Raw genomic sequence first — 26,543 nt, 5'->3', positions numbered from 1 at the left:
ATGGCTACTGAACACGTGAATGGGACTGAAGAGCCGATGGATACTTCTGCTCCAGTTACACATTTGGAGCATTTCCAGACATTGCTTGGCTTACCACAGAAAGTAGCTGAAAAACTAGACAAAATTTACATATCCTGGGTTAGTTGCACATAGTGACCTGGATGAAAGAGCTATTGAAGCTGTAAAGTAATTTTATGAAAATGGTGCTTTAACAGTGCTGCAACAATTTAAGGACAGCGATCTCTCGCATGTTCAGAACAAAAGTGCCTTTTTATGTGGAGGCAAATTGAGAAACAAGGGACCAAAGTGGCAGATTCCAGCAAAGGGCCAGATGAGTAAAAAATAAAGGCTCTCTTGGAAAGGACAGGATACACACTAGATGTGACCACTGGACAAAGAAAGTATGGTGGACCGCCTCCAGATATTGTACATTCATAAGAACATAAGAACATAAGAACTGCCATCTCCGGATCAGACCTTCGGTCCATCAAGTCCGGCGATCCGCACACGCGGAGGCCCCGCCAGGTGTACACCTGGCGTAATTTATAGTCCACCATATTCAGGACATCAGCCTTCAGTTGCTACTGAGATTTTTGTGGGCATGATTCCAATAAATCTTTTTGAGGATGAACTTATTCCATTATTTGAGAAAGCTGGACTTATTTGTGATCTACATTTATTGATGGATCCCCTGACTGGTCTAAACAGGGAAGGAAAGAAAGGAATGAAAGGAGATGCCATGACAAGGGCAGGATTAACCAATAGGCCAAGTAGGGCCTAGGGCCCGAAATGGTCAGGGGGGCCCAATGAAGGAAGGCATCAACATTGTTTTTTCCAAACAGCGATGGGCTCCTCCAGCATCGATCGGAAACTAAGACAAGCAAGCAATGTGGGTAAGAAAGGCAACGGGAACTGTAATTGTGCAAGTGGTGCTGCTTGCCCAAAGCTTCCCTCTAACTCAGCTTCCTGTTTCCGTCTGGGCGCCTGGTGGGGTGAGGCGGGGCAGGGGCCCAGAGTACTTGTGTGCCTAGGGGCCCTCAATGAATTAATCCTGCCCTGGCCATGGCATGGAGGGAAGGGAGGGAGGAAGGTATGCCAGACCATTGGAAAAGGAAGGGGGAAAGGAAGGAGGAGATGCCAGGGCATGGAGGGAAGGAGAAAGGTATGCCAGACCAAGGGGAAAGGAAGGAGGAGATGCCAGGGCATGAAGAGAAGGGAGGGAGGAAGAGATGCCAGGGCATGGAGGGAAGGAGGAAGGTATGCCAGACCAAGGGAAAAGAAAGGGGGAAAGGAAGGAGGAGATGTCAGAGCACGGAGGGGGAAGGAGAGATGGAAGGAAAAGAGAGAGATGCAAGGGAATCAGGGAAGGGAAGGAGACAGAGATGGCAGACTGTGGGGTGGGAAGGAAAGAAAGAAGAGAGAGATGCCAGAGCATAGGGAAAAGAGAAAAATGGAGAGGTGGCAGAGTTGAAATCAATCATGTACAAAGGAGAGAAGTTTATGGAAGGAGCATAGAAAGAGGGAAGATGCCATATGGAATGGGGAGAGGGCGGACAGTGGATGGAAGGAGCAGAGAGAGAGAGAGGGCAGACAGTGGATGGAAGGGGCTGATACTGCATGGAAGACAAAGACTGGGAGGGGGGAATTTGTGGATGAGGGAGGGGGGCCGGGTCAATCCTGCGCTCTCCTCCTGCTGGGGGGGGACACTGGGGGGTGTCAGCTGCCCATCGGTCAGCCTCACTCCGAGCCTGACTAGAACTGGCGATTACCGGTCACCTCTGATTCTTAAAGGGGAAGAACGCTGGCAGTCCTCCTCATTGCTTGTCACTAGCCATCTTGTTTCTTCTTTAACTCTCGTGGGAAGGAAAAAGCGTGCGCATCAGGCTGGAGCTCCGAGGCAATGAGTGCAAGCTTCCAACCCTTCCCCCACCGCCTCCTCTTGCTGTCCCTGCTGGGGGGATGTTATATAGATGCTGTCCGGAACACAGGGAACCAATCTGGGCAAAGAACAACAAAGGGCTGCACACAGTCTTGCTCCCCGGCTGGCTTGGAAGACCAAGGCAACAGCACCGCCGCTTCTGTACAGACTAGGGCTTATTTGGGGGGTAGGGCTTATATTAAAACCTACCCCGAAAATCATTCTAGGGCTTATTTTCGGGAAAACATGGTAGTATTGTAGTTGTACTGATAAAACTTTTATAAACAGAAAATAAGGTAATCTTTTTATTGGACTAATTTTAATACATTTTTTACTAACTTTTAGAGACCAAAACCCCCTTTCTCACCTCAGGACAGTATAATGTCATAGCAGTATACTATATTTATCTGAAGAAGGAGGCTATGGCCTCTGAAAGTTAATTGAAAAATGGATTAGTTCAATAAAATGGTATATTCCTATTTTCAATTTTTGTTTTATTTCTATTTATTCATTTGTAAAGTGGTGATTGTTTGACAGTTTCTTCAAATTTACATCTGCTATATTTATATTTTGCAGAGTATTAGGGGGCTATATGTCATTGTTTTTGTGGTGTTTCACTGGTTTGGCTTCTTGGCGATTCAGTTTAACCTTTATCTACATATTTCTATTTTTAGTTTGTGATTACTTATTCCATACTGGGTGAGGGTGTATCTGTGTTCTGTGTGTATGAAAGAAATGGTTTTCTGTTAGCGTTGACTAGCCTTGTTTGGCAAAATGCATCGGGCAAGGTTCTTGGGAAAAACCTTGAATAAACCTGATTTGAATCTCCTTATTGTCTGCCGATCTTCTTTTGTTTCATGTTGGATTCTTTGGTGGACTGCTTGCCTTGTTGCTTCATTACAAGTTAACATACATGGAGTGGAATTTACTAGAGGAGTTACAGTTTTAGTTGTTTATACATATATATGGGTTACAGTTGGTCGACAGAGTGAGGCAGTTGAGAGGCATTGTAAACTTGGTTATTAATATAGACTTATATTTCAGATAGTATTATGTACTGCTTTACAATATACAGTGGTACCTTGGATTATGAGCATAATCTGTCCAGGAGCATGCTCGTAATCCAAAATGCTCGTTTATCAAAGCAAAGTTCCCCATAGAAAATAGTGGCAACAGCAACGATTCGTTCCAGAACCCGGGGTCTGTACCTGTCGGGTGCCGGGTGCTGCAGCACCTTCTCCTCCATCCGTCATCCAAAGAAGAACCCCACAGTGCCGCTTCGGGGGATGCCTCTAATGTCCGCCAGCCGCCGGAGAACCCCGCAGTGCCGCTTCAGAGGAATGCCTCCTCCATCCACCGGCCAGCCCTCCACTTCGGATGCCCCTTGCATGCTGGAGAGCACCCACCTGAGCCCATGCAGCTGAGCACCACCCCACCCGCATGCCGCGCACAACGCCGATGATTGATGCTGTGCGCATCACACGCAACGCGCAGGCGGGATGGCACCCAGCCGCACAGACCCAGACAGAGGTCCTCCAACCTGCGAAAGGCACCCGACGTGGAAGGCTGGCTGGAAGACGGAAGAGGAATCCCCCGAAGCGGCGCTTCCTGGACTGTAAGTGCTCGTTTATCAGGGCAGTGCTCGGTTTGTGAGTCAAAAGTTTGCTGAGTGTTTTGCTCGACTTGCAAAACACTTGCAAATCGGGTTACTCGCAAACTGAGGTTCCACTGTATTTGAACACTTTTATATACTGTGGCCGGGCCAGGCCCCAGGTGAGTGGGCAGTCCCGGCTCGGACCGCAGGTAAAATTTATTTGTGCACTGGATTTCTTAACCAAAACTTAACCGGGTTTATTAAGGCAAAAGAAAAAAGTCCCAAAATAAACAATTGCTTCTCCTAGGCATTGATTATGCAGTTCCTTCTCAATTAAGTCCAGTACACTTTCTCTGTGCCTCAGTTCAGGGACTGGACAGTCCTTGTCCACAAAAAGGATAAATCAAAATCAAATATGCTTTTCAGTCCTTTCAATGTCCAATATTCTCCCTTCTCAGGGTAGCTGGCTTCTATTAGCCACAGTTCTTGACAGCACGGCTGAGCACTGCAAGTGCCAGCCATCCTTTCAAATGTCTTTCCAGTCAGAGAAAAAAAAACCAAAACGTTTTCTCTGCCTCTGTTTCCCTCTCTAACCCTTTGTCCCCTTTTAAGGATGCTCACAGCCCTGCCTTGCAGGCTGTGTGGTTCAAGCCTCCCTTTACCAAGGTCTTAAGACCCACCTGATATGCCCCCTATCGTCCTTTAGCTTTAGTCCCTTGGAGACTTGGTGAAATAAGGTTTAAAGAACCACTGTCTTAATTAGGAACTGCTGCCTTACCACTACCTGCAGCCTTACTCTAGCTCAGGTTTCTTTGGTTGAACTTGTCTCATTACTGGGAGGAAGAAAACATCCACACACCACTCAATCATATGTCCTTGTCCTCCTCCAACACACTTTCTTCTGGGTCAGCTTCACTGTACATGTCCCATTTTGTATCCCTGGGACTGGAGGTTTCCATTAAGTTCTCCACTTCCTGCTTTACCTCCCATCCCCCTCTCTGAGTGCTTGGGAGCTTTTCTGAACAGTTTTCTTCATCATCATCATCATAAACTTCCAGCCCTTCACTCCAAGGCTTAGTTGGAAAATTACTGTACCTTCCTGGAGTTAGACTTTCTTTCCTTGCTGGCTGGCCTCGTGAAAACCCTCATTTCTGGTGGATGGGAGAGGTTTGGCAACTGCTCTCCCAGTGTGGTGCTCTGCTTTCCCAATTGAGATCAGCTGTGTCCCCCTGATATCTCTCCAGTCTTGCTACTTGAGGCTTAGGAGCCTGCAGACCACGGTGGCTGATCCACCCCTTTCTGGGTTGATCTCATGTTTCTCACTAGCTCTGGGAAAGGAGTAATAGGGGATAGGCTTTGTTTTCTGTGCCCTCCCTGCCTGAATTCCTGGCTCTGACATCACCTGCCTTTTATTCCATCTCTCTGGCTATATTGAACTAGTGGTTTTAGCAGGATTTATTTTAGGGATTGCAGGTTTAAGGGCAGTACTTTTGACTGGGCTAGCAGTCTTTTTAACTGTGATAGGAGCTTCTCTGTCACAATACGTATGGAAAGGATTCAGAGTTAAAGTCCTGAGTAAGTAGGTGGGAAGGGAAGGAAGGGGGATTTATTCAGAGATGTTTGGGGGTTGCATAGAAGAAAAACTGTGCACTCGTATGCTAACTTTGTTTTGAATTAAAAAAAAAAATATTACAAGTGGAAATAAGTAAATAAGAAAACAGATAAATGGAATCACCATTGATCCAATGGTTACTCCCTCCCTCCTTGGCCACAACAAATTGTAATAACTGTTTGGGTTAAAAAAAAGAAAATATTTTCCTTCCAATGAGATACAGCATTTAGCAGGAAATTTTAAAACAAAGGAACCACCCAAAGCTATAACTCTAGGTCTGTGAACCAAAAAGTCTTTCTTCTCTTCTGCGTCTCACGAGATATATCAGGAAATATATGAATTGTTGAGCCCAAAAAAGTATTATTCATATGCCAAAAATATGTTCAAAAAATCAAATCCCTGTCAAACTCTATAGCGAATGAAACAATGAGAGTAGTTCTTTCAGTTATTACTTCAAGGGAACTTTCCAGGAAATTTGTTAAGTTCAATCCACTTGCTTCTGGTACTGCTGGGTCTGTAGGAGTAGAGCTTTCCCGTTTCTTCTCCAAGGTAATATATTGCACTCTGACAATAGGCGGTAAGCTTTCTTCTGGTATTAAAAGAACTTCTTTTAAGTATTTCCGGGCCATTTCCAGACCAGAAATCACTGAAGACTTGGGAAAATTCAAAAACCTCAAATTAATCCTCCTCTGTTTATTTTCTATAAATTCTAATTTTCTATAAATAAAGGATCGCTCTTTAATAGTTCCCAATTCTAGTGATTTAAGTGAGTTCATCTGGTCATCATGTTGCTGTATTTTTTCACCTTGTTCTCATAGTCTAAGTTCATGTTCAATGGTGACTCCTACAGTTTAGTGAACCGGCTGCCGGAAGTACTTTTATTATGTAATGATTAATGATTTATTGTATTTCTTTGTTGAATTTTCTTAGGTCTTGGATCATTGTGAACAAAATAATGAATATTATTTTCCTATTAATTTTTCTTTGGGTGGGGGTTACCATCCATGGTTTATTATATTGTAATTCTAATCAATATTCAAGTTGAAGTGCTTGATTAAAATGTAAAATTTGAATTAAAAAAAAAAAGAAAACAGATAAATGGGGGTGAGGCATAGTGGGGCAGAGGAGCGGGGCATCGCAGGGCCTGGGTGGCCAGTGTACTTGTGTGACTAGGGACCCTCGAAGAATTAATCCTGCCCTGTGTGAAGATGAGGAACAGGGCAGGGACAGGAAAAGAACTTACTGGGATGGGATGGAAACATGAGTTCCCGCGAAGATAGGGAAAAATTTGTCCCCGTATTATTCTCTAATCTGTACCCTTCTCCTCTACTGCCAACTCCTGATTCTGTTCCTTCTACTTTGCTGCACTTTATGCCTGGAATGAGCTACCTTACTTGGTATGTCAGGCTTTTTCTCTAGTGATATTCAAATCCATGCTGAAAGCCCACTTTTTTGAAACTGCAATTAAGTCCTAACCCAACCCACTTGTAAAGCATCCATATCTGTTTGTCATCCCCTCTATAGTCTTTACCCTATCCACCTCATCTTTTTCTACAATTTCCCTACCTGAGCAGTGTGTATAAATTCACCCTTTTTGTCCTATTTGTCATATTTAAATTGTAGCACAAACAGCAAACAAGGAACAATAATAGTTATTAATACAGTTTTAAAAATGGCGTTTAGAATCCAAAAGTAGAGTAAAATAACTCAGCATAGGGAAAAACCCTTTTATAAACTTTCATAGAATCAATCATTGCACCATCTTGTTAGAATAAATGATTTTTAAATAACTTCATAGATTCATAAGTAATTCTTAAATCTCCATAATGTGAAAATAAAGTCCAAAGTCCAAACTTTGGACTTTATTTTCACATTATGGAGATTTAAGAATTACTTATGAATCTATGAAGTTATTTAAAAATCATTTATTCTAACAAGATGGTGCAATGATTGATTCTATGAAAGTTTATAAAAGGGTTTTTCCCTATGCTGAGTTATTTTACTCTACTTTTGGATTCTAAACGCCATTTTTAAAACTGTATTAATAACTATTATTGTTCCTTGTTTGCTGTTTGTGCTACATTTCCTTTGGAACAATATTCAATTTATTCAATTACCCAGTTGTATTATATTGGGCACCAGATATTTAAATTGTAAACTCTTTCGAGTAGGGATCATCTCTTGCATGTTTAATGTACATTGCCGTGTGTATCCGGTAGCACTATATAAATAATAAGTAGTAGTAGTATCCAGGGTTAAACCTGCCCGCAGCTGTCAGTGAGTTTTCAAAAATACATTACTAACTACTGCCGGCTAATATTGACCAGTTCATAATTAAAATGAAAATATTCCTCATGATCTGAGAAAAGGTATTCAAGGCAACTAAGTGAAACATTACAACTCGTATCATACACAGAGTCCATAGAGTTTCATAAACATTTATTTATCCAAGTGCACACAGCAGCATACCTGGCAGGGTGGGAACACTGAGAGGAGCACCCCTTCCTGCAGGTAGTGAGAATGTACATGAATCAGTTGTAGGGTTGCAGGCTGCCTTCATGCAGCCGTCGACTCTGCTGGTTCCCCGCCCTGGAACATGAAGTTGATGTCAGCACCTCTGAACTCCCTGCACCTGGGGCGGTCCTCACCCCTCCCCCCCTCACCCCCCCATCCCCCATAGTATGCTACGGAATGCACACAATAACTTTATCCTCTGTTAGGAAATCTCTGACCAGACTATCTATGACTAGGGCAGTGGAACACTTAACTGAAGAAGCCAAAGAAACTAGTCTCTGGCCCTGCCCTCAAGCTGTCTAGTTGCTGATGATGTGTTGGACAAAATATCAAGCAGGTTATGGCCCCAGTGGGCAATCCCATCCCACTATCTGTGTCTATGACAGTTATTGTCATAAGCTCATGCATTAGTCCTGCCACTAGCATATAGCTTCCATTACTTGATATAGGAATGATTTAATATATGTAACAGTTTTCTCATCTTTTGAACAAAAATAACAATAGTCAAAGAGCCCTCTTTGCAGAAACTGTTTCAAAATGATCAGTGCAACCTCTTTCTCTTACCTCTATCCCCCACCCCCCAACTCCCAAGAAGATGACAGCATTCATTTAAAAAATATATATATATTGGAAGAGTAAATTATATAAACTTCACGCTTATATTGCCCTTTGACTGGAGAGATTTGTAAGCGCTGGAGTGGGGCTTCGATGATAGCTTTAGTAGATGGTGAACCAGGCTAGATCAGGGAAGATTTCAAGTTTATTAAAAGTTTGTTATATCACCAAATCATAAGAACATAAGAAGTTGCCTACAATGGGTCAGACCAGAGGTCCATTGCGCCCAGCGGTCCACTCCCACGGCGGCCCATCAGGCCTATGACCTGTGAAGTGGTCCCTGACTATTCCTATAACCTACCTCTACTTCTATCTGTACCCCTCAATCCTCTTATCCTATAGGAACCCATCTAAACCTTCCTTGAACCCCTGTAGCATGCTCTGGCCTATCACAACCTCCGGAAGCGCGTTCCATGTGTCCACCACCCTCTGGGTAAAAAAGAACTTCCTAGCGTTTGTTCTAAACCTGTCCCCTTTCAATTTCTCTGAGTGCCCCCTTGTACTTGTGGTTCCCCACAGTCTGAAGAATCTGTCCCTGTCTACCTTCTCTATGCCCTTCAGGATTTTGAAGGTTTCTATCATGTCTCCTCTAAGTCTCCGCTTTTCCAGGGAGAATAGCCCCAGTATTTCCAACCTGTCAGTGTATGAAAAGTTTTCCATACCTTTTATCAGTTTAGTCGCTCTTCTCTGAACTCCCTCAAGTACTGCCATGTCGTTCTTGAGGTACGGCGACCAGTACTGGACACAGTACTCCAGATGTGGGCGCACCATTGCACGATACAGCGGCATGATGACTTCCTTCGTCCTGGTCGTGATACCCTTTTTAATGATACCCAACATTCTGTTCGCTTTCTTTGAGGCTGTCGCACACTGTGCTGATGCTTTCAATGTTGTGTCCACCATCACCCCCAGGTCTCTTTCAAGGTTGCTTACCCCTAGCAATGATCCCCCCATTTTGTAGCTGAACATCGGGTTCTTTTTCCCTACATGCATGACCTTGCATTTCTCTATGTTAAAGCTCATTTGCCACTTTTTTGCCCACTCTTCCAGCCTCGTTAGGTCCCTTTGCAGGTCTTCGCAGTCTTCCGCGGTTCTAACCCTGCTGCAGAGTTTGGTGTCATCCACAAATTTAATAACCTCACATTTTGTTCCCACCTCCAGGTCGTTAATAAATATATTGAACAGGAGCGGTCCCAGCACCGACCCCTGTGGAACTCCGCTCGTGACTGTCAGCCTAGCTATCGCTACCATTCAGCATTTTCAGTTGGCATTACTTATGTCAGCGAAGGCCTATGGGAAATTATATCAATCTGACTCTGGCATGGGAATGCAGATAGACCCTGAGAGCAGGGAAACTGTTTTAAGTAGCCCTGATTGAATCATGACTAGCTAAAAGGTGTTAATGTCTGATTAAGAGGGTGCTTAGGACAATGGGTCCAGGTGCACAGATAACTTAATCAGAAACTATTGTCAGAGACAGACTGGAAATACATATATGCCCATAGCCTATTCTTCGGCTGTTTACTAAGGAGGGGAAGATTTAACTTCTATTGAAGCTCAATAGTTTTCTATTCAGAATAAGATTCCAAGGTATAAAAGCCTCCTCTCTGCAACACACTTCTATCTCTTTCTATCTAGCTATCTCTTGGCTCTTGGCTTGGCACTCTGGTTCTCTCTTGAGCTCTCTCCCTCTCTCTGTCTATCCTTCCCTTTATCTATGGAACACGAAGCTTAGACCTCGAACCCTTTCGCCTTCCCCCCACTCAAAGGCACACAACGCAAGAAAATGTTTGACAACCTTCTGGCAACACAAGCAGCAAAAATCAACCATTCCATCTCCAATCTTATAACAATATCAGACAACTTCAAAACATTCAGAAAAGAAATCAAAACCCTGCTTTTCAAAAAATTCATCCAAATATCTTAACCCCTCCTCTTTTACCTCCAGAAGATTCACCTACCTTCAGATAACCTTCCCCCAAATTACCCACCCTAACACCTTCCAATTAAACAAATACCATAAATAGATTGTAACCTACCCTCTCTAACTGCATTCCATATGTATTTTTCATACAGTTCTTCACTGTCAGTTTAATTTCCATCCTATAAGTTCACATAGAATTTTTCTTTTTTCAACCATCTTTATTTTCTCTTCTTTATTAATTTCCAGGTACTTTAGATAGATTGTGAGCCTTCGGGACAGTAAGGGAATTTTTTTAAGTACCTTCTTACTTCTCATTTATAATCTTAATGTATATTTTCTTCAAACCGCTTAGAACCTAACGGATGTAGCGGTATATAAGAAATAAATTACATTACATTACATTACCATCCCCCTTTTCTCTCTCTCTGGCTCTTCCTAGAACTGCAAGCTTCTATGTCTCTCTTTGTTTCTGGACTATGTAAGGCAGGGAAACTGCTTTGCTCTCTGCTTAATTGTAATGCTTATAAATATTGCTTTTCTGTAAGCCTATTTCTATAATATATTCTTTATGCAATCACCTCTGGCTGTGCCTATTATTTGATTCTACTCCCTGGTGAAACGTCAGTGAGGGAACTGAACCTGGGACCAGCGTTTGTCAGTACGCCTTTCACTTAACCCCTACCACCATACATTGGGGGGGGCCAATAACAAAACTGACAGTGACCCATTGCCAGTCTGAGTAATGGCCCTTTACTCCAACTCTCTGTTTCCTGCCTGCCAGCCAGTGTTTGATCCATCGGTGGACATCCCCTTGCACCCCGTGGTTCCACAGCTTCTTAAGCAGCCGTTCGTGGGGTACCTTGTCGAAGGCTTTCTGAAAGTCAAGGTAAATGATGTCTATGGATTCCCCTTTATCCATCTGGCTGTTTATTCCCTCAAAGAAGTACAGTAAGTTCGTGAGGCACGACCTTCCCTTGCAGAAGCCGTGCTGGCTCGCCCTCATGTGTGTTCCCTGAAAATGGCACATGCAATTCTATCTACCTCAGCCTAACCAAGAAAAGCCTCCACAGACTTCAGCGGATTCAGAACGCCGCAGCTAAGCTTGTTTTCGCGAAAAGCAAATTTGATCACGTCTCACCACTCCTGTCTAAGCTCCATTGGCTCCCAGTAATCCCAGGATCCACTTCAAATGTGCGTGTCTGGCCTACAAGATCCTACATGGCATCCTTCCTGCCGTTATCCCTCTATCCTGGAACTCCCCAACCCCTACTTCCTCCAGATCCTCCCAAATTTTTAAACTATCCTTCCCTTCCATAAAAGGTATTTCCCATGTAGGCAAACTTGGGTCATCCCTCCCCTTTAGAATCACTGAGATCTGGAATAACCTCACCTCCCCTCTCCGAACCTCAAGCTCCCTCCAATTCTTCCTCAAACACCTAAAAACCTGGCTATTCTCAAAACTGTAACACTTCCCCCCTCTTAGGCCTCTCACCTTCCCCCTTTACACCTAACTCTTTAATCTCTCCACTGTAGTTCCTCTCTCATCTTTCTTCCTGTAAACCGTGCCAAGCTCCACATTCGTGGAGATGGTGCGGTATATAAACCCAAGGTTTAGTTTAGTTTAGTTTAGTTTAGTAGTATCGCATCATACCTTCTGCTTTGAGTTTATCTTTTTTGGGCAGAGTGGATGGACCATACAGATCTTTATCATCTATGCAGAATTCACATCTCTTTATTCTAACTCTACGTTCTCTCCCATCATACCCACTATGCACTACATTGTCCAATAAAATAGGAGGGCATCAAAAACAAGGAAGCAGGCCACGATGGTTGCCCTATAAGAAACATGAAAACAACCAGACCTGTAATCCCACTAACTACAAACTATAGTCACATGGAGACAGTGGAAATGTTTGAAAATCCCAGCTGAATATTCAACCATATCTAAGTTCTTTTTAGGTACTTAAATCTTTATCATATCTTCCCTGGTCTAACTACAATACAAAACCATGGTGGCCACTCAGCATTTTTTATAGTGCTTTGCCTTCTCAGGGCATCTAACAGATGTCTTTGGTCTTAATTCATTTTCTATGTGAGGATCAGAGAACTTCTTCCTTGATACAGTGGGTAGTGGTTTCGCCAATGACTCTAGCCAGTAGATATTTAGGATGTTTAGAGGGTGTTTATCCAATGACAGAATTATCACTATTTCTGAAAACAGGCCTTCAAAAGTCTTCCTTGTGGAAACATTATCCAGCCTTTGACCTTGCCTGGTGAATTCTTTTTTACCTATGTTTAGGCATGTTGCCAAAGAAGCAGCCTTTAGAGGTGTATCATTGTGTGGTTTTTCCTTCTGGCCATTTTGCAAATTTTGATTGGCTTATTTTTTGATAGGTGATTTGTTGATTCATATTTGTTCCCTTGTCTGGTTCTAGGTGGATAGTTTACTGTTCCCTGAATTGTTATTTTAAACCAGCCTGCCTGGTTTCTCATTGGCTCACCTATTATCTTTATCTTTGTAGATAGGATTGGTGTTAGACATGCTGGGACCCAGGGCACAAATTAAGGAGGAGACCCCCCAATTCCTCTTCTCCCTGTACCCTCCCCTGATATCCCCATCCACCAAATGCCCTCCTATCTAGCACCTATCCCTTCCTCCCCTCCTACAACCACCTCTGGATCTACCACTGCACTCCCATCCAGCATACCTCTTTTCATTTAAAAATCAGCTGCTGCTCATGTGCCATGGTCTGTCCCCTCTGATGCAAATTCCTGTTTTCGCTTGGCCAGACTGCAGCAGAGAAACAGCACCAGGGGAGCCACGAGCAGCACTAGAGAATCACGGCCATACTGACATCAGTTTACAAGGAAATACTTTTAAAACCAATAGGAGGAAATATTTTTTCATTTAGAGAATAGTTAAGCTCTGGAATGCATTGCCAGAGGTTGTGGTAAGAGTGGTTAACCCAGCTGGCTTTAAGAAAGGTTTGGACAATTTCCTGTTATTGAAACAGACAAGGGGGAAGCCACTGCTTGCCCTGGATTGGCAGCATGGAACATTGCTACTTTTGGGGGGGTTGCCAGGTACTGGTGACTTGGATTGGCCACCATGAAGGTGGGCTTTTGGGCTAAATCAGTGGTCTCAAACTCAAACCCTTTATTTTGATATGTTATCTTCATAACAGAGGGATAAAAAAAAGTCCATATTTAGCCCCCAATTGTTTCAATTGAGGTTGTAACTGTAAAAAACTTTTCCTGATGTTAGCGGTTTTAAAGGTCGACTGTTCCTAATTATGACAGGTACTGCTGTCATGAATAACTGGAAAAATTGGGACCGTCTTAACTTTACATTCTGGTGGGCAAATTTATGCTTGATATACAGATATGAAAAAATGATTGCAGAATCGTTAGGGAATATAAAAATTTTCAAGCTAATATGGGGTCCATTGACGTATTTTGTTGATCTATTGTAGATTTGATTTTTACTGATATATTATGTGCACATCCAGGGAGAGGGAGGGTGGATTTATTTTTAAATGATTCTCTGAATTCTTGTAAAATTAATGTACTGGATTATTTATTAGTGCTTATTATCTCTTATGGATATGAAATGTATATCATAATGAGCTTTTTGAAGATTTGATTATTAAATAAAAAATTTATAATAGTTATGGGATAGGGTTATAGGGAGGGATATAGACTGATTTGTTTCTTAAAAGAATATTAAGTGATGTCTTAAATATAAAATGTATTTAATTTGTATTGCACTTATTGAAAATATTGAAAATGAATAAAGAATTTATAAAAAAAAATAAATAAACTCAAACCCTTTGTAGGGTCACATTTTGGATTTGTAGGTACTTGGAGGGCCTCAGAAAAAAATAGTTAATGTCTTATTAAAGAAATGACAATTTTGCATGAGGTAAAACTCTTTATAGTTTATAAATCTTTCCTTTTGGCTAATAATAATATTGTAATTTATAACTAAAGAGACATATGATCAAGAAACTTTTATTTTACTTTTGTGATTATGATAAACATACTGAGGGCCTCAAAATAGTACCTGGCGGGCCACATGTGGGCTAAATGAACCATTGGTCTGACCCAGTAAGGCTATTCTTATGTTCTCCTTGCATTTTAAAAGGTGAAGGGGCTTTGGAACGGGATAGGGAGAAGGGAAAGACATCCCAGCCCAGAATGGGCCCTGGAGCTGATTGTGGATCAGATATTATTCTGAGTATAATTATTTTATATATATCTATAGTAATAGACTTATTAGGCCATTAAAATATTTGTTTTCACCCAGCAAAGTTTTCATAATGACATATACAGTACATCTGTAAGATTTCATTAAAAACAATTCCTCTTTTCAACCTGCTTAATTATGTGTCTCTCATAGCTAAAGGGTAGTTTCACATTTTCTTGTAGCTCATCACAAGTTCTCACAGCTGCCATGTAAGTCCTTGTGATAGCGTGGGTGGTGGCTGACTGCAGGGCCTCAAAAGAATGGGTACACATGGGTTTGCAAATTAAACAAAATTGGTTTATTTGTGCTATCAGATGTACAGAAACCTGTTGCTTCATAGGCATAATATTGCGCCAATGAAGGCTCTCTTTTTCTGGAGTCATATGGTAACCCAATAACTAACACAGCCTTGACTCCCATCTGGGCACACACAGAATCAGTTTCTCCAAGATATATGTCAAGGAAACTTCCTACCTTGACAATTTCCTTGGTACTGATATGTATAACGCATGGAGGTAGAGACTTGAAGACTATTTCTCATCATGAGGAAAACAACTGAGCTAAGGTAACGTCTCTTCAATGGACTCCCCTCAGGTACTGCAGCCCATCCAGAACATGTTGGAAGGCCTCTCTTCCTTTTCTGGAATTCTCCTCAGGTACTACAGTCCAACACCATGTGCCAACTCCCTTAGAAGTTTCTTTGCTCGGGGCCTCCTGTTCTGTTCTCCCATAAGGCTTTTAATTTCCTCTCTGCTTGAGCCCTGCTCTCCTGACTCAGCAGGCTAGCTCTCCCTCCCTTCAAGTAGCTCAGTATTAGTCTCAGTGAGGAAGTGTCCTTAAGGAAACCCAGCCTTATACCATCCACTCTTTCACAGTCCTTGGTGAACTGCAACAGCAACTACTGAAAATCTTTTCCATCTGATTTGCTACTCAGAGTAACAAATAAACTGCCCCTTTCCTTCAGGTTATCATCAAGGCAGTGGCATAGTAAGAGGGGTGGGATGGGGGGTGGGGAAATACTGTGAGATTTGATGGATTTTAGTTCTCCCCTAGGCAGTTCATTAGTTATCCTAATTGTGGATAATTCTTTAATTTGAGGCAAGAAACATCTGAATATCTGGTCGATATTCAGCCAGCGGTGGCCAACATTGTTTTAAACATGTGGAGGGGCATAATCAAAAAAAGTGTCTAAGTCCCCTTTTGGCCTAAGTCCCTAAACGTTCAACCCAGAAGCAGGGAAAGTGTCCATAACCAAAACAAACGTCCATGTTTTGATTATGGCCTTCCTCTGCCTAAACACCCAATCTCCACTACGTCTAAAAGTGCATCCACACCATGTGTACACTTTTTAGCCATAATGAAACAAAAAAATGCCTAAGCCCCAAACGTCCAACAGAAGGGCTTTTAGGCAAAGGAGGAGCCAGTCCTTCGCCTAAAAGCTGGATTCTGTAACCGGTGTCTGTCAAAAACAACACCGGTTACAAAATCCCCTCCCACAACGATCCAGGCAGGAGGGTGCCCAAGCCCTCTTGCCATGTTTGAAACTATAGGGACGGCCAAGAGTAGAAGGTCCAAAAAGGTAACACAAAGGGAATTTAGATGTATGTATACGAATGCTAGAAGTCTAGGTAACAAAATGGGGGAACTAGAGACAATAGCGAGACATGACATATTGGATATCATTGGCATAACAGAAACATGGTGGAATGAAGAAAACAAATGGGACACAGTACTACAGGGATACAAACTGTATAGAAGAGATCGAGTAGGGCAGAAAGGTGGAGGTATTGCTCTATATGTTAAGGAGGGAATAGATTCTGTTGAAATGGTTACAACAGAAATGAAAGAGAAGCTTGAGTCACTCTGGATCAAAATTCCTGGTCAATATGGTGCAGATATGAAAATTGGCCTTTACTATCGTCCCCCAGGAAAGGCGGAGGAAACTGACTCAGAAATGATGGAGGAAATCAAACAAGAATGCAAGACGGGCAATGTAATTATATTGGGAGACTTCAATTTCCCAGGGATAGACTGGAAACTAGCAACCTCCAACTGCGGCAAGGAGGCCAAGTTCCTGGAGGTGCTAGGGGATTGCTTCCTGGAACAAATGGTAAAAGAGCCGACAAGAGGCAACGCCACCTTGGACTTGGTCCTAAATGGCCTCACGGGACCGATAACAGAAGTGGAAGTCGTGGTTCCACTGGGAACGAGTGATCACAATGTAATCAACTTTAAACTTGACATCGGGAAAGGGAAACATGCCAAAACCTTAACCACCACCTTAAACTTTAAAAAGGGTAAATACGATCGCATGAGGGCCATGGTAGAAAAACGACTAGAGAAGATGGTGGACAAACTTGAAACGGTAGATCAGGCATGGTCCCTACTGAAAAATACTATCACAGAAGCACAAGATCTCTACATTCCGAGGATTTCCAAAGATCGGAGAACAAAGAGCAAAAGAGAACCGGCATGGCTTACCATACAGGTGAAGGAAGCCATAAAAGAAAAGAAAGACTCTTTCAAAAAATGGAAATGCATAAAGACAACCGAAGCCTGGAACAAACATAAAGATGATCAGAAGAAATGTCACAAGGCGGTGAGGGATGCCAAACAGGATTATGAGGAAAAAATAGCCCAGGAGGCCAAAAACTTCAAGCCCTTCTTTAGATACGTGAAAGGGAAAAAACCTGCAAAAGAGGCAGTGGGACCCCTGGACGACAAGGGAAGAAAAGGGTACATCAAGGAAGATAAACAAATCGCAGACAAACTAAATTCCTTCTTTGCGTCTGTCTTTACGAAGGAAGACACCTCAACAATACCTGAAGCAGAGAAAGTGTTTCCAGGAGAAATAGAGGACAGCCTCACCACAGTTGAAGTGGACTTAGACCAGATATACTATCAGATCGACAAACTTAAAAGTGACAAATCCCCTGGACCGGATGGAATTCACCCAAGAGTCTTAAAGGAATTGAAGGTTGAAATCGGAGAGTTATTGCACAAACTTGCAAACCTGACAATCAGAACTGGACAGATACCGGACGACTGGAGGATAGCGAACGTCACGCCAATTTTCAAAAAAGGATCGAGAGGGGAACCGGGCAACTATAGGCCTGTGAGTCTTACGTCGGTCCCCGGCAAGATGGTTGAAGCACTGATCAAGGATAGCATAGTCCGGCACTTGGACGCACACGACTTGATGAAACCCAGTCAACATGGATTCAGGAAAGGGAAATCATGTTTGACGAATTTACTCCAATTTTTTGAGACCGTAAACGAGCAAATTGATAGTGGGAAGCCTGTGGACATAATATACTTGGACTTCCAGAAAGCGTTCGACAAAGTTCCACACGAAAGACTTCTCAGGAAACTACAAAGCCATGGCATAGAGGGAGATATACAAAGATGGATAGGCAAATGGCTGGAAAACCGAAAGCAGAGAGTGGGCATAAATGGGAAGTTCTCCGACTGGGAGAAAGTGACTAGTGGTGTACCCCAGGGCTCGGTACTTGGGCCGATCCTTTTTAATATTTATATCAATGACCTGGAGGAAGGAACATCCAGTGAGATCATCAAGTTTGCAGACGATACAAAACTATGCCGGGCAATCAGATCGCAGGAGGATAGAGAGAAACTCCAGAGCGACTTGTGTCGGTTAGAAACATGGGCGGAGAAATGGCAGATGAAGTTCAATGTGGAGAAATGCAAGGTAATGCATTTAGGCAATAAAAATAAGGAATACGAGTATACAATGTCAGGTGCAACTCTGGGGAAGAGTGAACAAGAAAGGGACCTGGGTGTACTGATAGATAGGACCCTGAAGCCGTCGGCACAATGTGCGGCAGCGGCAAAGAAGGCAAATAGAATGTTGGGCATGATAAAGAAAGGAATCTCGAGTAGATCGGAGAAAGTTATAATGCCGCTTTATAGGGCAATGGTCAGACCATAAGAACATAAGAAGTTGCCTCCACTGGGTCAGACCGAGGTCCATCTCGCCCAGCGGTCCACTCCCGCGGCGGCCCATCAGGTCTGCGACCTGTGAAGTGGTTTCTGACCACTTCTATAACCTACCTCAAGTTCTATCTGTACCCCTCTATCCCCTTATCCTCCAGGAACCTATCCAAACCCTTCTTGAATCCTTGTACAGAGTTCTGGCCTATCACTTCCTCCGGAAGCGCGTTCCATGTGTCTACCACCCTCTGTGTAAAAAAGAATTTTCTAGCATTTGATCTAAACCTGTCCCCTTTCATTTTCTCCGAGTGACCCCTAGTGCTTGTGGCTCCTCTCAGTTTGAAGAATCTGTCCTTATTTACTCTCTCTATGCCCCTAAGGATTTTGAAGGTTTCTATCATGTCCCCTCTAAGTCTCCTCTTCTCCAGGGAGAACATCCCCAGCATTTTTAACCTGTCAGCGTATGGAAAATTTTCCATACCTTTTATCAGCTTAGTCGCCCTCCTCTGCACTCCCTAGAGTACCGCCATGTCCTTCTTGAGGTACGGCGACCAGTATTGAACACAGTACTCCAGGTGCGGGCGCACCATTGCGCGATACAGCGGCATGATGACTTCCTTCGTCCGGGTCGTGATACCCTTCTTGATGATGCCCAGCATTCTGTTTGCTTTCTTTGAGGCTGTCGCACATTGCACCGATGGTTTCAGTGATGAGTCGACCATCACCCCCAGGTCCCTTTCCAGGTTACTCACCCCTAGCAGTGTTCCCCCCATTTTGTAGTTGAACATCGGGTTCTTTTTCCCTACATGCATGACCTTGCATTTCTCTACGTTAAAACTCATTTGCCACTTTTTTGCCCAGTCTTCCAGTCTCGTTAGGTCCCTTTGTAGGTCTTCGCAGTCTTCCGTGTTTCTAACCCTGCTGCAGAGTTTGGTGTCATCAGCAAATTTGATAACCTCACATTTTGTCCCCGTCTCCAGATCGTTAATAAATATATTGAATAGTAGAGGTCCCAGCACCGACCCCTGCGGAACTCCGCTCGTGACCCATTGCCAATCTGAGTATTGGCCCTTGACTCCAACCCTCTGTTTCCTGCCCGCTAGCCAGTGTTTGATCCATCGGTAGATATCCCCTTGCACCCCGTGGTTCCACAGTTTTTTAAGTAGCCGTTCGTGAGGTACCTTGTCGAAGGCTTTTTGGAAGTCAAGGTAAATGATGTCTATGGATTCACCCTTATCCATCTGACTGTTTATTCCCTCAAAGAAGTACAGCAAGTTCGTGAGGCACGACCTTCCCTTGCGTCCAACATTGGTCTCCCTACCTAAAGAAGGATATAAAACTGCTGGAGAGGGTGCAGAGACGAGCAACAAAACTGGTGAAGGGTATGGAGAGACTGGAATATGAGGATAGACTTATAACACTAGGATTGTTCTCCCTTGAGAAAAGGAGAATGCGTGGGGATATGATCGAGACCTTCAAAATACTGAAAGGAATCGACAAAATAGAGCAGAGAAGATTATTTACACTGTCCAATTTGACACGGACTAGAGGACATGGAATGAAGCTAAGGGGGGACAGGTTCAGGACTAATGTCAGGAAGTTCTGCTTCACTCAGAGAGTGGTTGACACCTGGAATGCCCTCCCAGAGGAGATTATTGCGGAATCGACCGTCCTAGGCTTCAAGAGCAAACTAGATGCATATCTCCTTAAGAGAGGCATATAAAGATATGGTGGACTATAAATTACGCCAGGTGTACACCTGGCGGGGCCTCCGCGTGTGCGGATCGCCGGACTTGATGGACCGAAGGTCTGATCCGGAGATGGCAGTTCTTATGTTCTTATGTTCTTATGTCAAACCACCAACCCCCCTGACAACATCGGGGCAAGAGGGAGCCCAAGCCCTCTTGCCCCGCGGCAACCACGACCCCCCCCCCCCCCGACAACCTCGGGGCAAGAGGGAGCCCAAGCTCTCTTGCACCGGGCACCCACAGCACCCCCGACAACATCGGGGCAAGAGGGATCCCAAGCCCTCTTGCCCCGGGCACCCACAGCACCCCCGACAACATCGGGGCAAGAGGGATCCCAAGCCCTCTTGCCCCGCCGTTCGTGCCCCCCCTGACTCGATCGGGCCAGGAGGGAGCCCAAACCCTCCTGGCCCAGGTGACCCCCTACCCCCCCAACTCGATCGGGCCAGGAGGGAGCCCAAGCCCTCCTGGCCCAGGTGACCCCTCTACCCCCACCCCCCATTACATTACGGGCAGGAGGGATCCCAGACCCTCCTGCCCTTGATGAACCCCCCTCCCCCCAATGTCTGCCCCCCCACAGAACCCCCGATCAGCCCCCCCCCCAGCCAACCCGCAACCCCCCGGCTGACCCCACGACCCCCCCCTTCCCCATACCTTTTTAACGTTGGCCAGACAGACGGATGCCAAACCTGTCCGTCCGGCAGGCAGCCCACAGCAGAATGGGGCCGGATTGACCCAGCCGTCCCAAAGCCCTGCCTACTGGTGGGGCCTAAGGTGCCTGGGCCAATCAGAATAGGCGGGGCTTTGGGACGGCTGGGCCAATCCGGCCCCATTCTGCTGTGGGCTGCCTGCCAGACGGACGGGTTTGGCACCCGTCTGTCCGGCCAACGTTAAAAAGGTATGGGGAAGAGGGATGGGGGTGTCGTGGGGTCTGCGGGGGGTTGCAGGTCAGATGGGGGGCCGATCGGGGATTCTGTGGGGGCAGACATTGGGGGGAGGGGGGTTCATCAAGGGCAGGAGGGCCTAGGATCCCTCCTGCCCGTAATGTAGTGGGGGGTGGGGGTAGGGGGTCGCCTGGGCCAGGAGGGCTTGGGCTCCCTCCTGGCCCGATCGAGTCGGGGGGGGCATGATAGGTGGGGCAAGAGGGCTTGGGCTCCCTCTTGCCCCGATGTTGCCGCGTGTGCCCAGGGCAAGAGGGATTGGGCTCCCTCTTGCCCCGATGTTGTCGGGGGTGCCGTGGGTGCCCGGGGCAAGAGGGCTCGTCTCCCTGTCACTAAGTGACTTTTAGTCAGGGTATAGTTCAATTCAGGAACAGTGGAAGATCTTTTTGTTTGGAGGGTCCATACAAACCAATCTCTAGCCCCGTCCAAAAACTCTCTTGTTGAGCGATCATCAAATGTAACATTTAATAATTCATCCTCGAATACAATTGCAACTAGTTTTGGGATCCCTCAAGGATCAATGTTATCTCCCTTATTGTTTAATGTATTTTTGGTTCCTCTGTTAACTCTTAGTCAATCAATTGGGTTCACACCATTTGCCTATGCTGATGACGTCCAACTTTTGTATCCCTTAGATCCAAGCTCAGCCAAAGAAATTTCAGCAGTCAATGCGAAATTGTTGAAAATATCCAAATGGTTACATGATAATAAGCTGGCTCTTACATCTAAAATAGAGGTTATGCTATTCCCATGCAGGGAGGGACAGAAGTTAGGAGCCTGCATAAACATAAATAAAATTATGCTTAAAGATGTCACCAAGGTAAAGATACTCGGAGTCATTTTGGACCAGAAATTGAATTATCATGATCAAACAAGTTCATATGTTAGAAACTGTTTCTATAATTTAAGGTTGATTAGATCATTATCCACATTTTTGGACGAATCATCACTAAATATTTTAATACTCGTTAGTCATATCAAAAATTTACTACTGCAATGCTTTGTACAAGGGAATAACCTTAAAAGAAATATGTAGATTGCAAATCCTTCAAAACACTGCAATAAAAATAATTACGAAAAGGAAAAAATTTGATCATGTGACTCCACTCCTACAGGAAAAGCATTGGTTAACTGTAAATCATAGAATTACATATAAAATAGCATTACTTACACACAAAACTTTAACGAACAAAGCTCTTACATTCTCAGAAAAGCTTTTAATCCCTTATCCCACAAAATCTTTAAGATCTGAAGAAAAATCTCTCCTCTTAGTCCCTTCACTAAGGGCCTGTTTTACAAAGCCACGAAGCAACAACCCCGAAGCCCTTTAAATCTCTATGAGCTTTGTGGCCATTACCGCGCTGCAGCCGCTAGCGTAGCTTTGTAAAAACAGGCCCTAAGACACATTTATTCAAGGAGGGGCACGATTTTTTCTGTCACGGCCCCTCAAATTTGGAATTCACTCCCAATCAATATAAGGGAAGAAAAATTACTTAGTAAGTTCAAAGGTCTCCTGAAAAGCTGGCTTTTTAAGGGCACCTTTAACTGAGTTATTTGAATTCTATATTAATTAGGATACTCTTTAGCGGATTAATAATGCTAAGTGAAAATTGAGTGGGTAACCTTTTCCCATCCTATTGTTTCATTACCTATGCCCTTTTTATTTTGTTTACAAATTGTGTTTAATCCTTTTTTTTTTTTCCCTGTTGTGCTTGGTTGGTCAAAAGTTGTATTAACTGTCTGGTTTAATCAATATGTTTTTCTTTTTTAACCCGATTTTATCGTTATTTGTAAATCACATTGGATTATGATTTTGTAATCAAATCAAATTTTTAAATAAACTTGAAACTTGATGATATGTTGGGCAAAATATTGATGGATCCATGACCACTCTTCCCTTGAAGTTGAGCGGGAGTCCTCCAGCTACAGTCCCACCAGTGTATGGCACTGTTTCACTATCAACTATTTTAGTAGTGAAGGACATAGTAGTGAAGAACAGACACATTCTACAGGACTCCAGGGAACCTGCCTGTCCCTAGAGATTAAAAGCACAATGTTGAAGCTCTACCTTCTATTAGCAGCAATGCAGTTTGAGGACTTAGGCTCAGTTTAGAGGGAGTGTCCATGGCCTCTATGGCCCACCCACTTCTGCTGCCTCTAGCTAGGATATACACTGGATAATGTCCCTTAGATGATCCAGGAAAAGACTCCATTCTACCTGGAATGAGAGGGATATATGTAAAACTTTGTTTAGATTCTCTGGTGGTCCTTGTTTACTCTTACTTCATTGTTTTATACGTATTTCACACTGAGTGGATCAGTAGCTAAGGTCTTATCAAAAGGACAAGAGACCTTGCCCACAAGCATAACTGTCTCCTTGTTCAACATGCCACTTTAGTTGTTGAGAGAGAGCTTTAAAAAAAATAGAATGATTGAGCTCCTGCTTAGAAATGCAATTGAGGTATGCAGATGAATTCCCATGATTATGCCAGTCTCTGTCCCTTTCCTTCTCTCTATTCCAATTGGTTCATACAAAAATCTCCTACTCCCAAATCATGTAGGGGCACTTCTCGTACTAAAACCTATGGTATACTAATGAATATTAGTATGCACTAAGCTTTAGTAAAATTGCCTCTTAGTTCATTAGTATATCAATATCCTCCTTTCCAAACAGCCTACTGTTAGATGGCCAACCTACCATATAAGGGTTCTTTACTTTGTTGAAGGTTTACCCCTAGTGGTAGTATGACAAGACTACCACAAGTAGTTGTGGGTGCTATTTTTGTTTCTGGAGATAGATGGGACAGAAGTGGAGGGGGCCCATCCTAACCTCTGTCCCCAGACTACTAGGACTTCCTCTGAGTAGGCCCTGGTTCTGGTTAGGGGATTTGGGGCTGCCCATGCAGTGGGAGGTGGTTCATGACTGCTAGGAGGAGCATACAATTTAGATGGGCTTCAAGAGGAAATGGGATGTTCTGTTTCAAGAGGAGAATTAGATTGAGGGAAAAGTCCCAGGGCAGGGGGTGGATTAGAGGGATATATTCTAGGGGATTTTGATTGGTAAGGGGTCTGTTCCAGTAGTGTGGTTCTTATCAGAGGGGGTCTGATGCAAAGGAGGGTTTCGATTGAGGAGGAATTTCATGCCAGCAAGAGAGTTCTGATAGGAGACGATTGAAATAGCTATGTGTTCATGGGAGATATGCATGTAGGTTTACAAAATGGCTGCCTTCCATGTCCATACCATTACAGTCACATCTAGGTATAGGCTGCTATTTTACATTCTACATGTATAAGTGGTGGTACACACACACATATATAAGACTTAGTGCTTTCTCATGTATTTTTCTTGCATTTAAGTCTGTAAAATTAATTTTCCCTTACACAAAGCCAGCACTTTAACATACAAGTACAGCACCTAACCTATACAAATATTCCTGGGGTAGATATATGTCAGTTTGATGGGAGCTATACCTGCACATATACATTTCTAAAATGATGGTAAAAATATATTTTTGGGACAGGTTACCTATCACAAATGTGCCTCCAAGAGTAGTCCTGTGTGCTTGCTCACATGATATTAAGAAGAATGAGGTTGTTTATCTTAATATATTCTTTCAGACTATAAAATGATCCATGATGAATGTAGTCTAGTGACGTTGCTGTGCAGAATTATGTTACCTAGGATACAACAAAGACAGGAACAATTACAAATAAATTGATTCAAATATCTAATAAGATATTATTAAGCTCTCCATGAAATTTACTTAAGTGGTCTGTTTACATAGATGAACAACAATTGATCTAAATTAATTCCTTATTTTTCCTTTCCAGGCAAAGCCAGTCATTGTATGAGCCAATCTCCTGAGTATTCAGTTTATATAATCATATCGGAAGATAGGGGTTGATGAGAAACAAAGAGAACTGCAAAGACCTGATTAAAATCAAGTTAATTTAATTTAATGCAGGTTAACATATACAGTAGTCTTATAGTTTGCAGCTTTCAGTTAAAAATAACTATACAGAGCTGATAATGGCAAATCATAAAACACTCACCCCAACCCTTTTCACCATTAACAATCCACATCCAACTCCTCATCCCCTAACCTTACTAACATATTTAAACATATCTTAAACAATCTGACATTATTTAAAATATTTAGGGGTCCTTTCATAAAGCTGTGGCATAAAGAGGCCATTAGCATGCTAAGATCACTTTTGGTCAATTTACCATTTTCCAATTTAATGGCCATAAACTAATGTTTCCATTAGTATACAATTGGTTATCATCGTAATTCCAATGATTTAATCCAGCTCTGGAGTCCTGAGATCCATTCATAAACACCTATTTTTAGAGATAGGTAGAATATACATAGTTAATGAAACCAAATTTTTGTCTAGACCTTCGGAGTGAGACCGGATACTACTGGCTTCCGGCTACTATCATTTTCATCGGTCCAATTTTTATTGATTTTTTTATATATTCATTTCTATTTTCTTCAATGTTGTAATTTAACTTGTACTTTAACAAGAAGAGAGCCACTTAACTTATAGTGGATTATCCCTCGACTTTCCTTCACCTCTCCAAACATGCATGTTTCAAGAGAAACTTTTCTTCAGGGTCGAGGGAAAACGGTTGAGGGGGCTGTCAGCTGAAATGAAATCCATAATGAAGCAAGAAATAGTGAAGCCAAGAGCTTTTTTTTTAATGAAAATTAATGAAAGATTGGACTGATGAAGACTTTTTGTAGCTAGTAGTATGAAATGCCTAGCTACATTCTGAAGGTTCATACAAAAAAATATATTTAAGGAAAATATCTTATTTACATATGTGGAGCCGCTGTCAATGAGAGAGCATTACATAGTTTTACATAAAGAGATAGAATAAGATTTCAGTGTATAGAGTTAGTGCTGATAAGAGTGGACATATTACCGGTATATAATGTAAAACACCAGAAATCGCAAACACAGTGAGTAGGAGCAGTACATTATGCATCTTCAGATGGTAGGTGGGGAGGTGTGGTGGTGTTAATTAGAAAATCCCTGAATGACAGAGTACTGAGGACTGACTTTGGTTGCAGGGGAGAGAGCTGATATTTATTACTAGTTATGTCTGGTATGGTACAGGGTGATCTGGCTTTTTACAGGAAATTAATATGTATATGTCATGCCTACATATCTCAGAATTTGGTAGTAGTAGGGGACTTGAACATGGTCATGAATAAACTGCTTGATAGATCCGTGTCCCATAGTAAAGAGAGTAGGGTGGGAGTGGGGGGTTTATAAGCCTTTGTAACCACTTTGAACTTAGTGTACACCTTGTACTCCCTCCACTTTGGTGAAAGAAACTATACACACCTCTGCAGAGCCCATGGCATATACTCAAGATTAGATTACATTGTACGAGAGTAAATCAAAAAGTAAAGGCAAAATACATTTCACGACTTTAATAGAAGTAACGTTGAGCAATTGAACATACCACTATT

General features: G+C 43.1%; 1 pseudogene; it reads left to right on the top strand.

The window, feature by feature from the left end:
* Positions 1–24,912, top strand: LOC117354874 (annotated as a pseudogene).
* The last annotated feature ends 1,631 nt before the right edge of the window (positions 24,913–26,543 follow it).

This window comes from Geotrypetes seraphini, chromosome 2 (genome assembly GCF_902459505.1).
Source record: "Geotrypetes seraphini chromosome 2, aGeoSer1.1, whole genome shotgun sequence".
NCBI classification, from domain to species: Eukaryota; Metazoa; Chordata; class Amphibia; order Gymnophiona; family Dermophiidae; genus Geotrypetes; species Geotrypetes seraphini.
The sequence above is the reverse complement of the archived record's forward strand: the minus strand, read 5'-3'. Positions and strand labels throughout refer to the sequence as shown.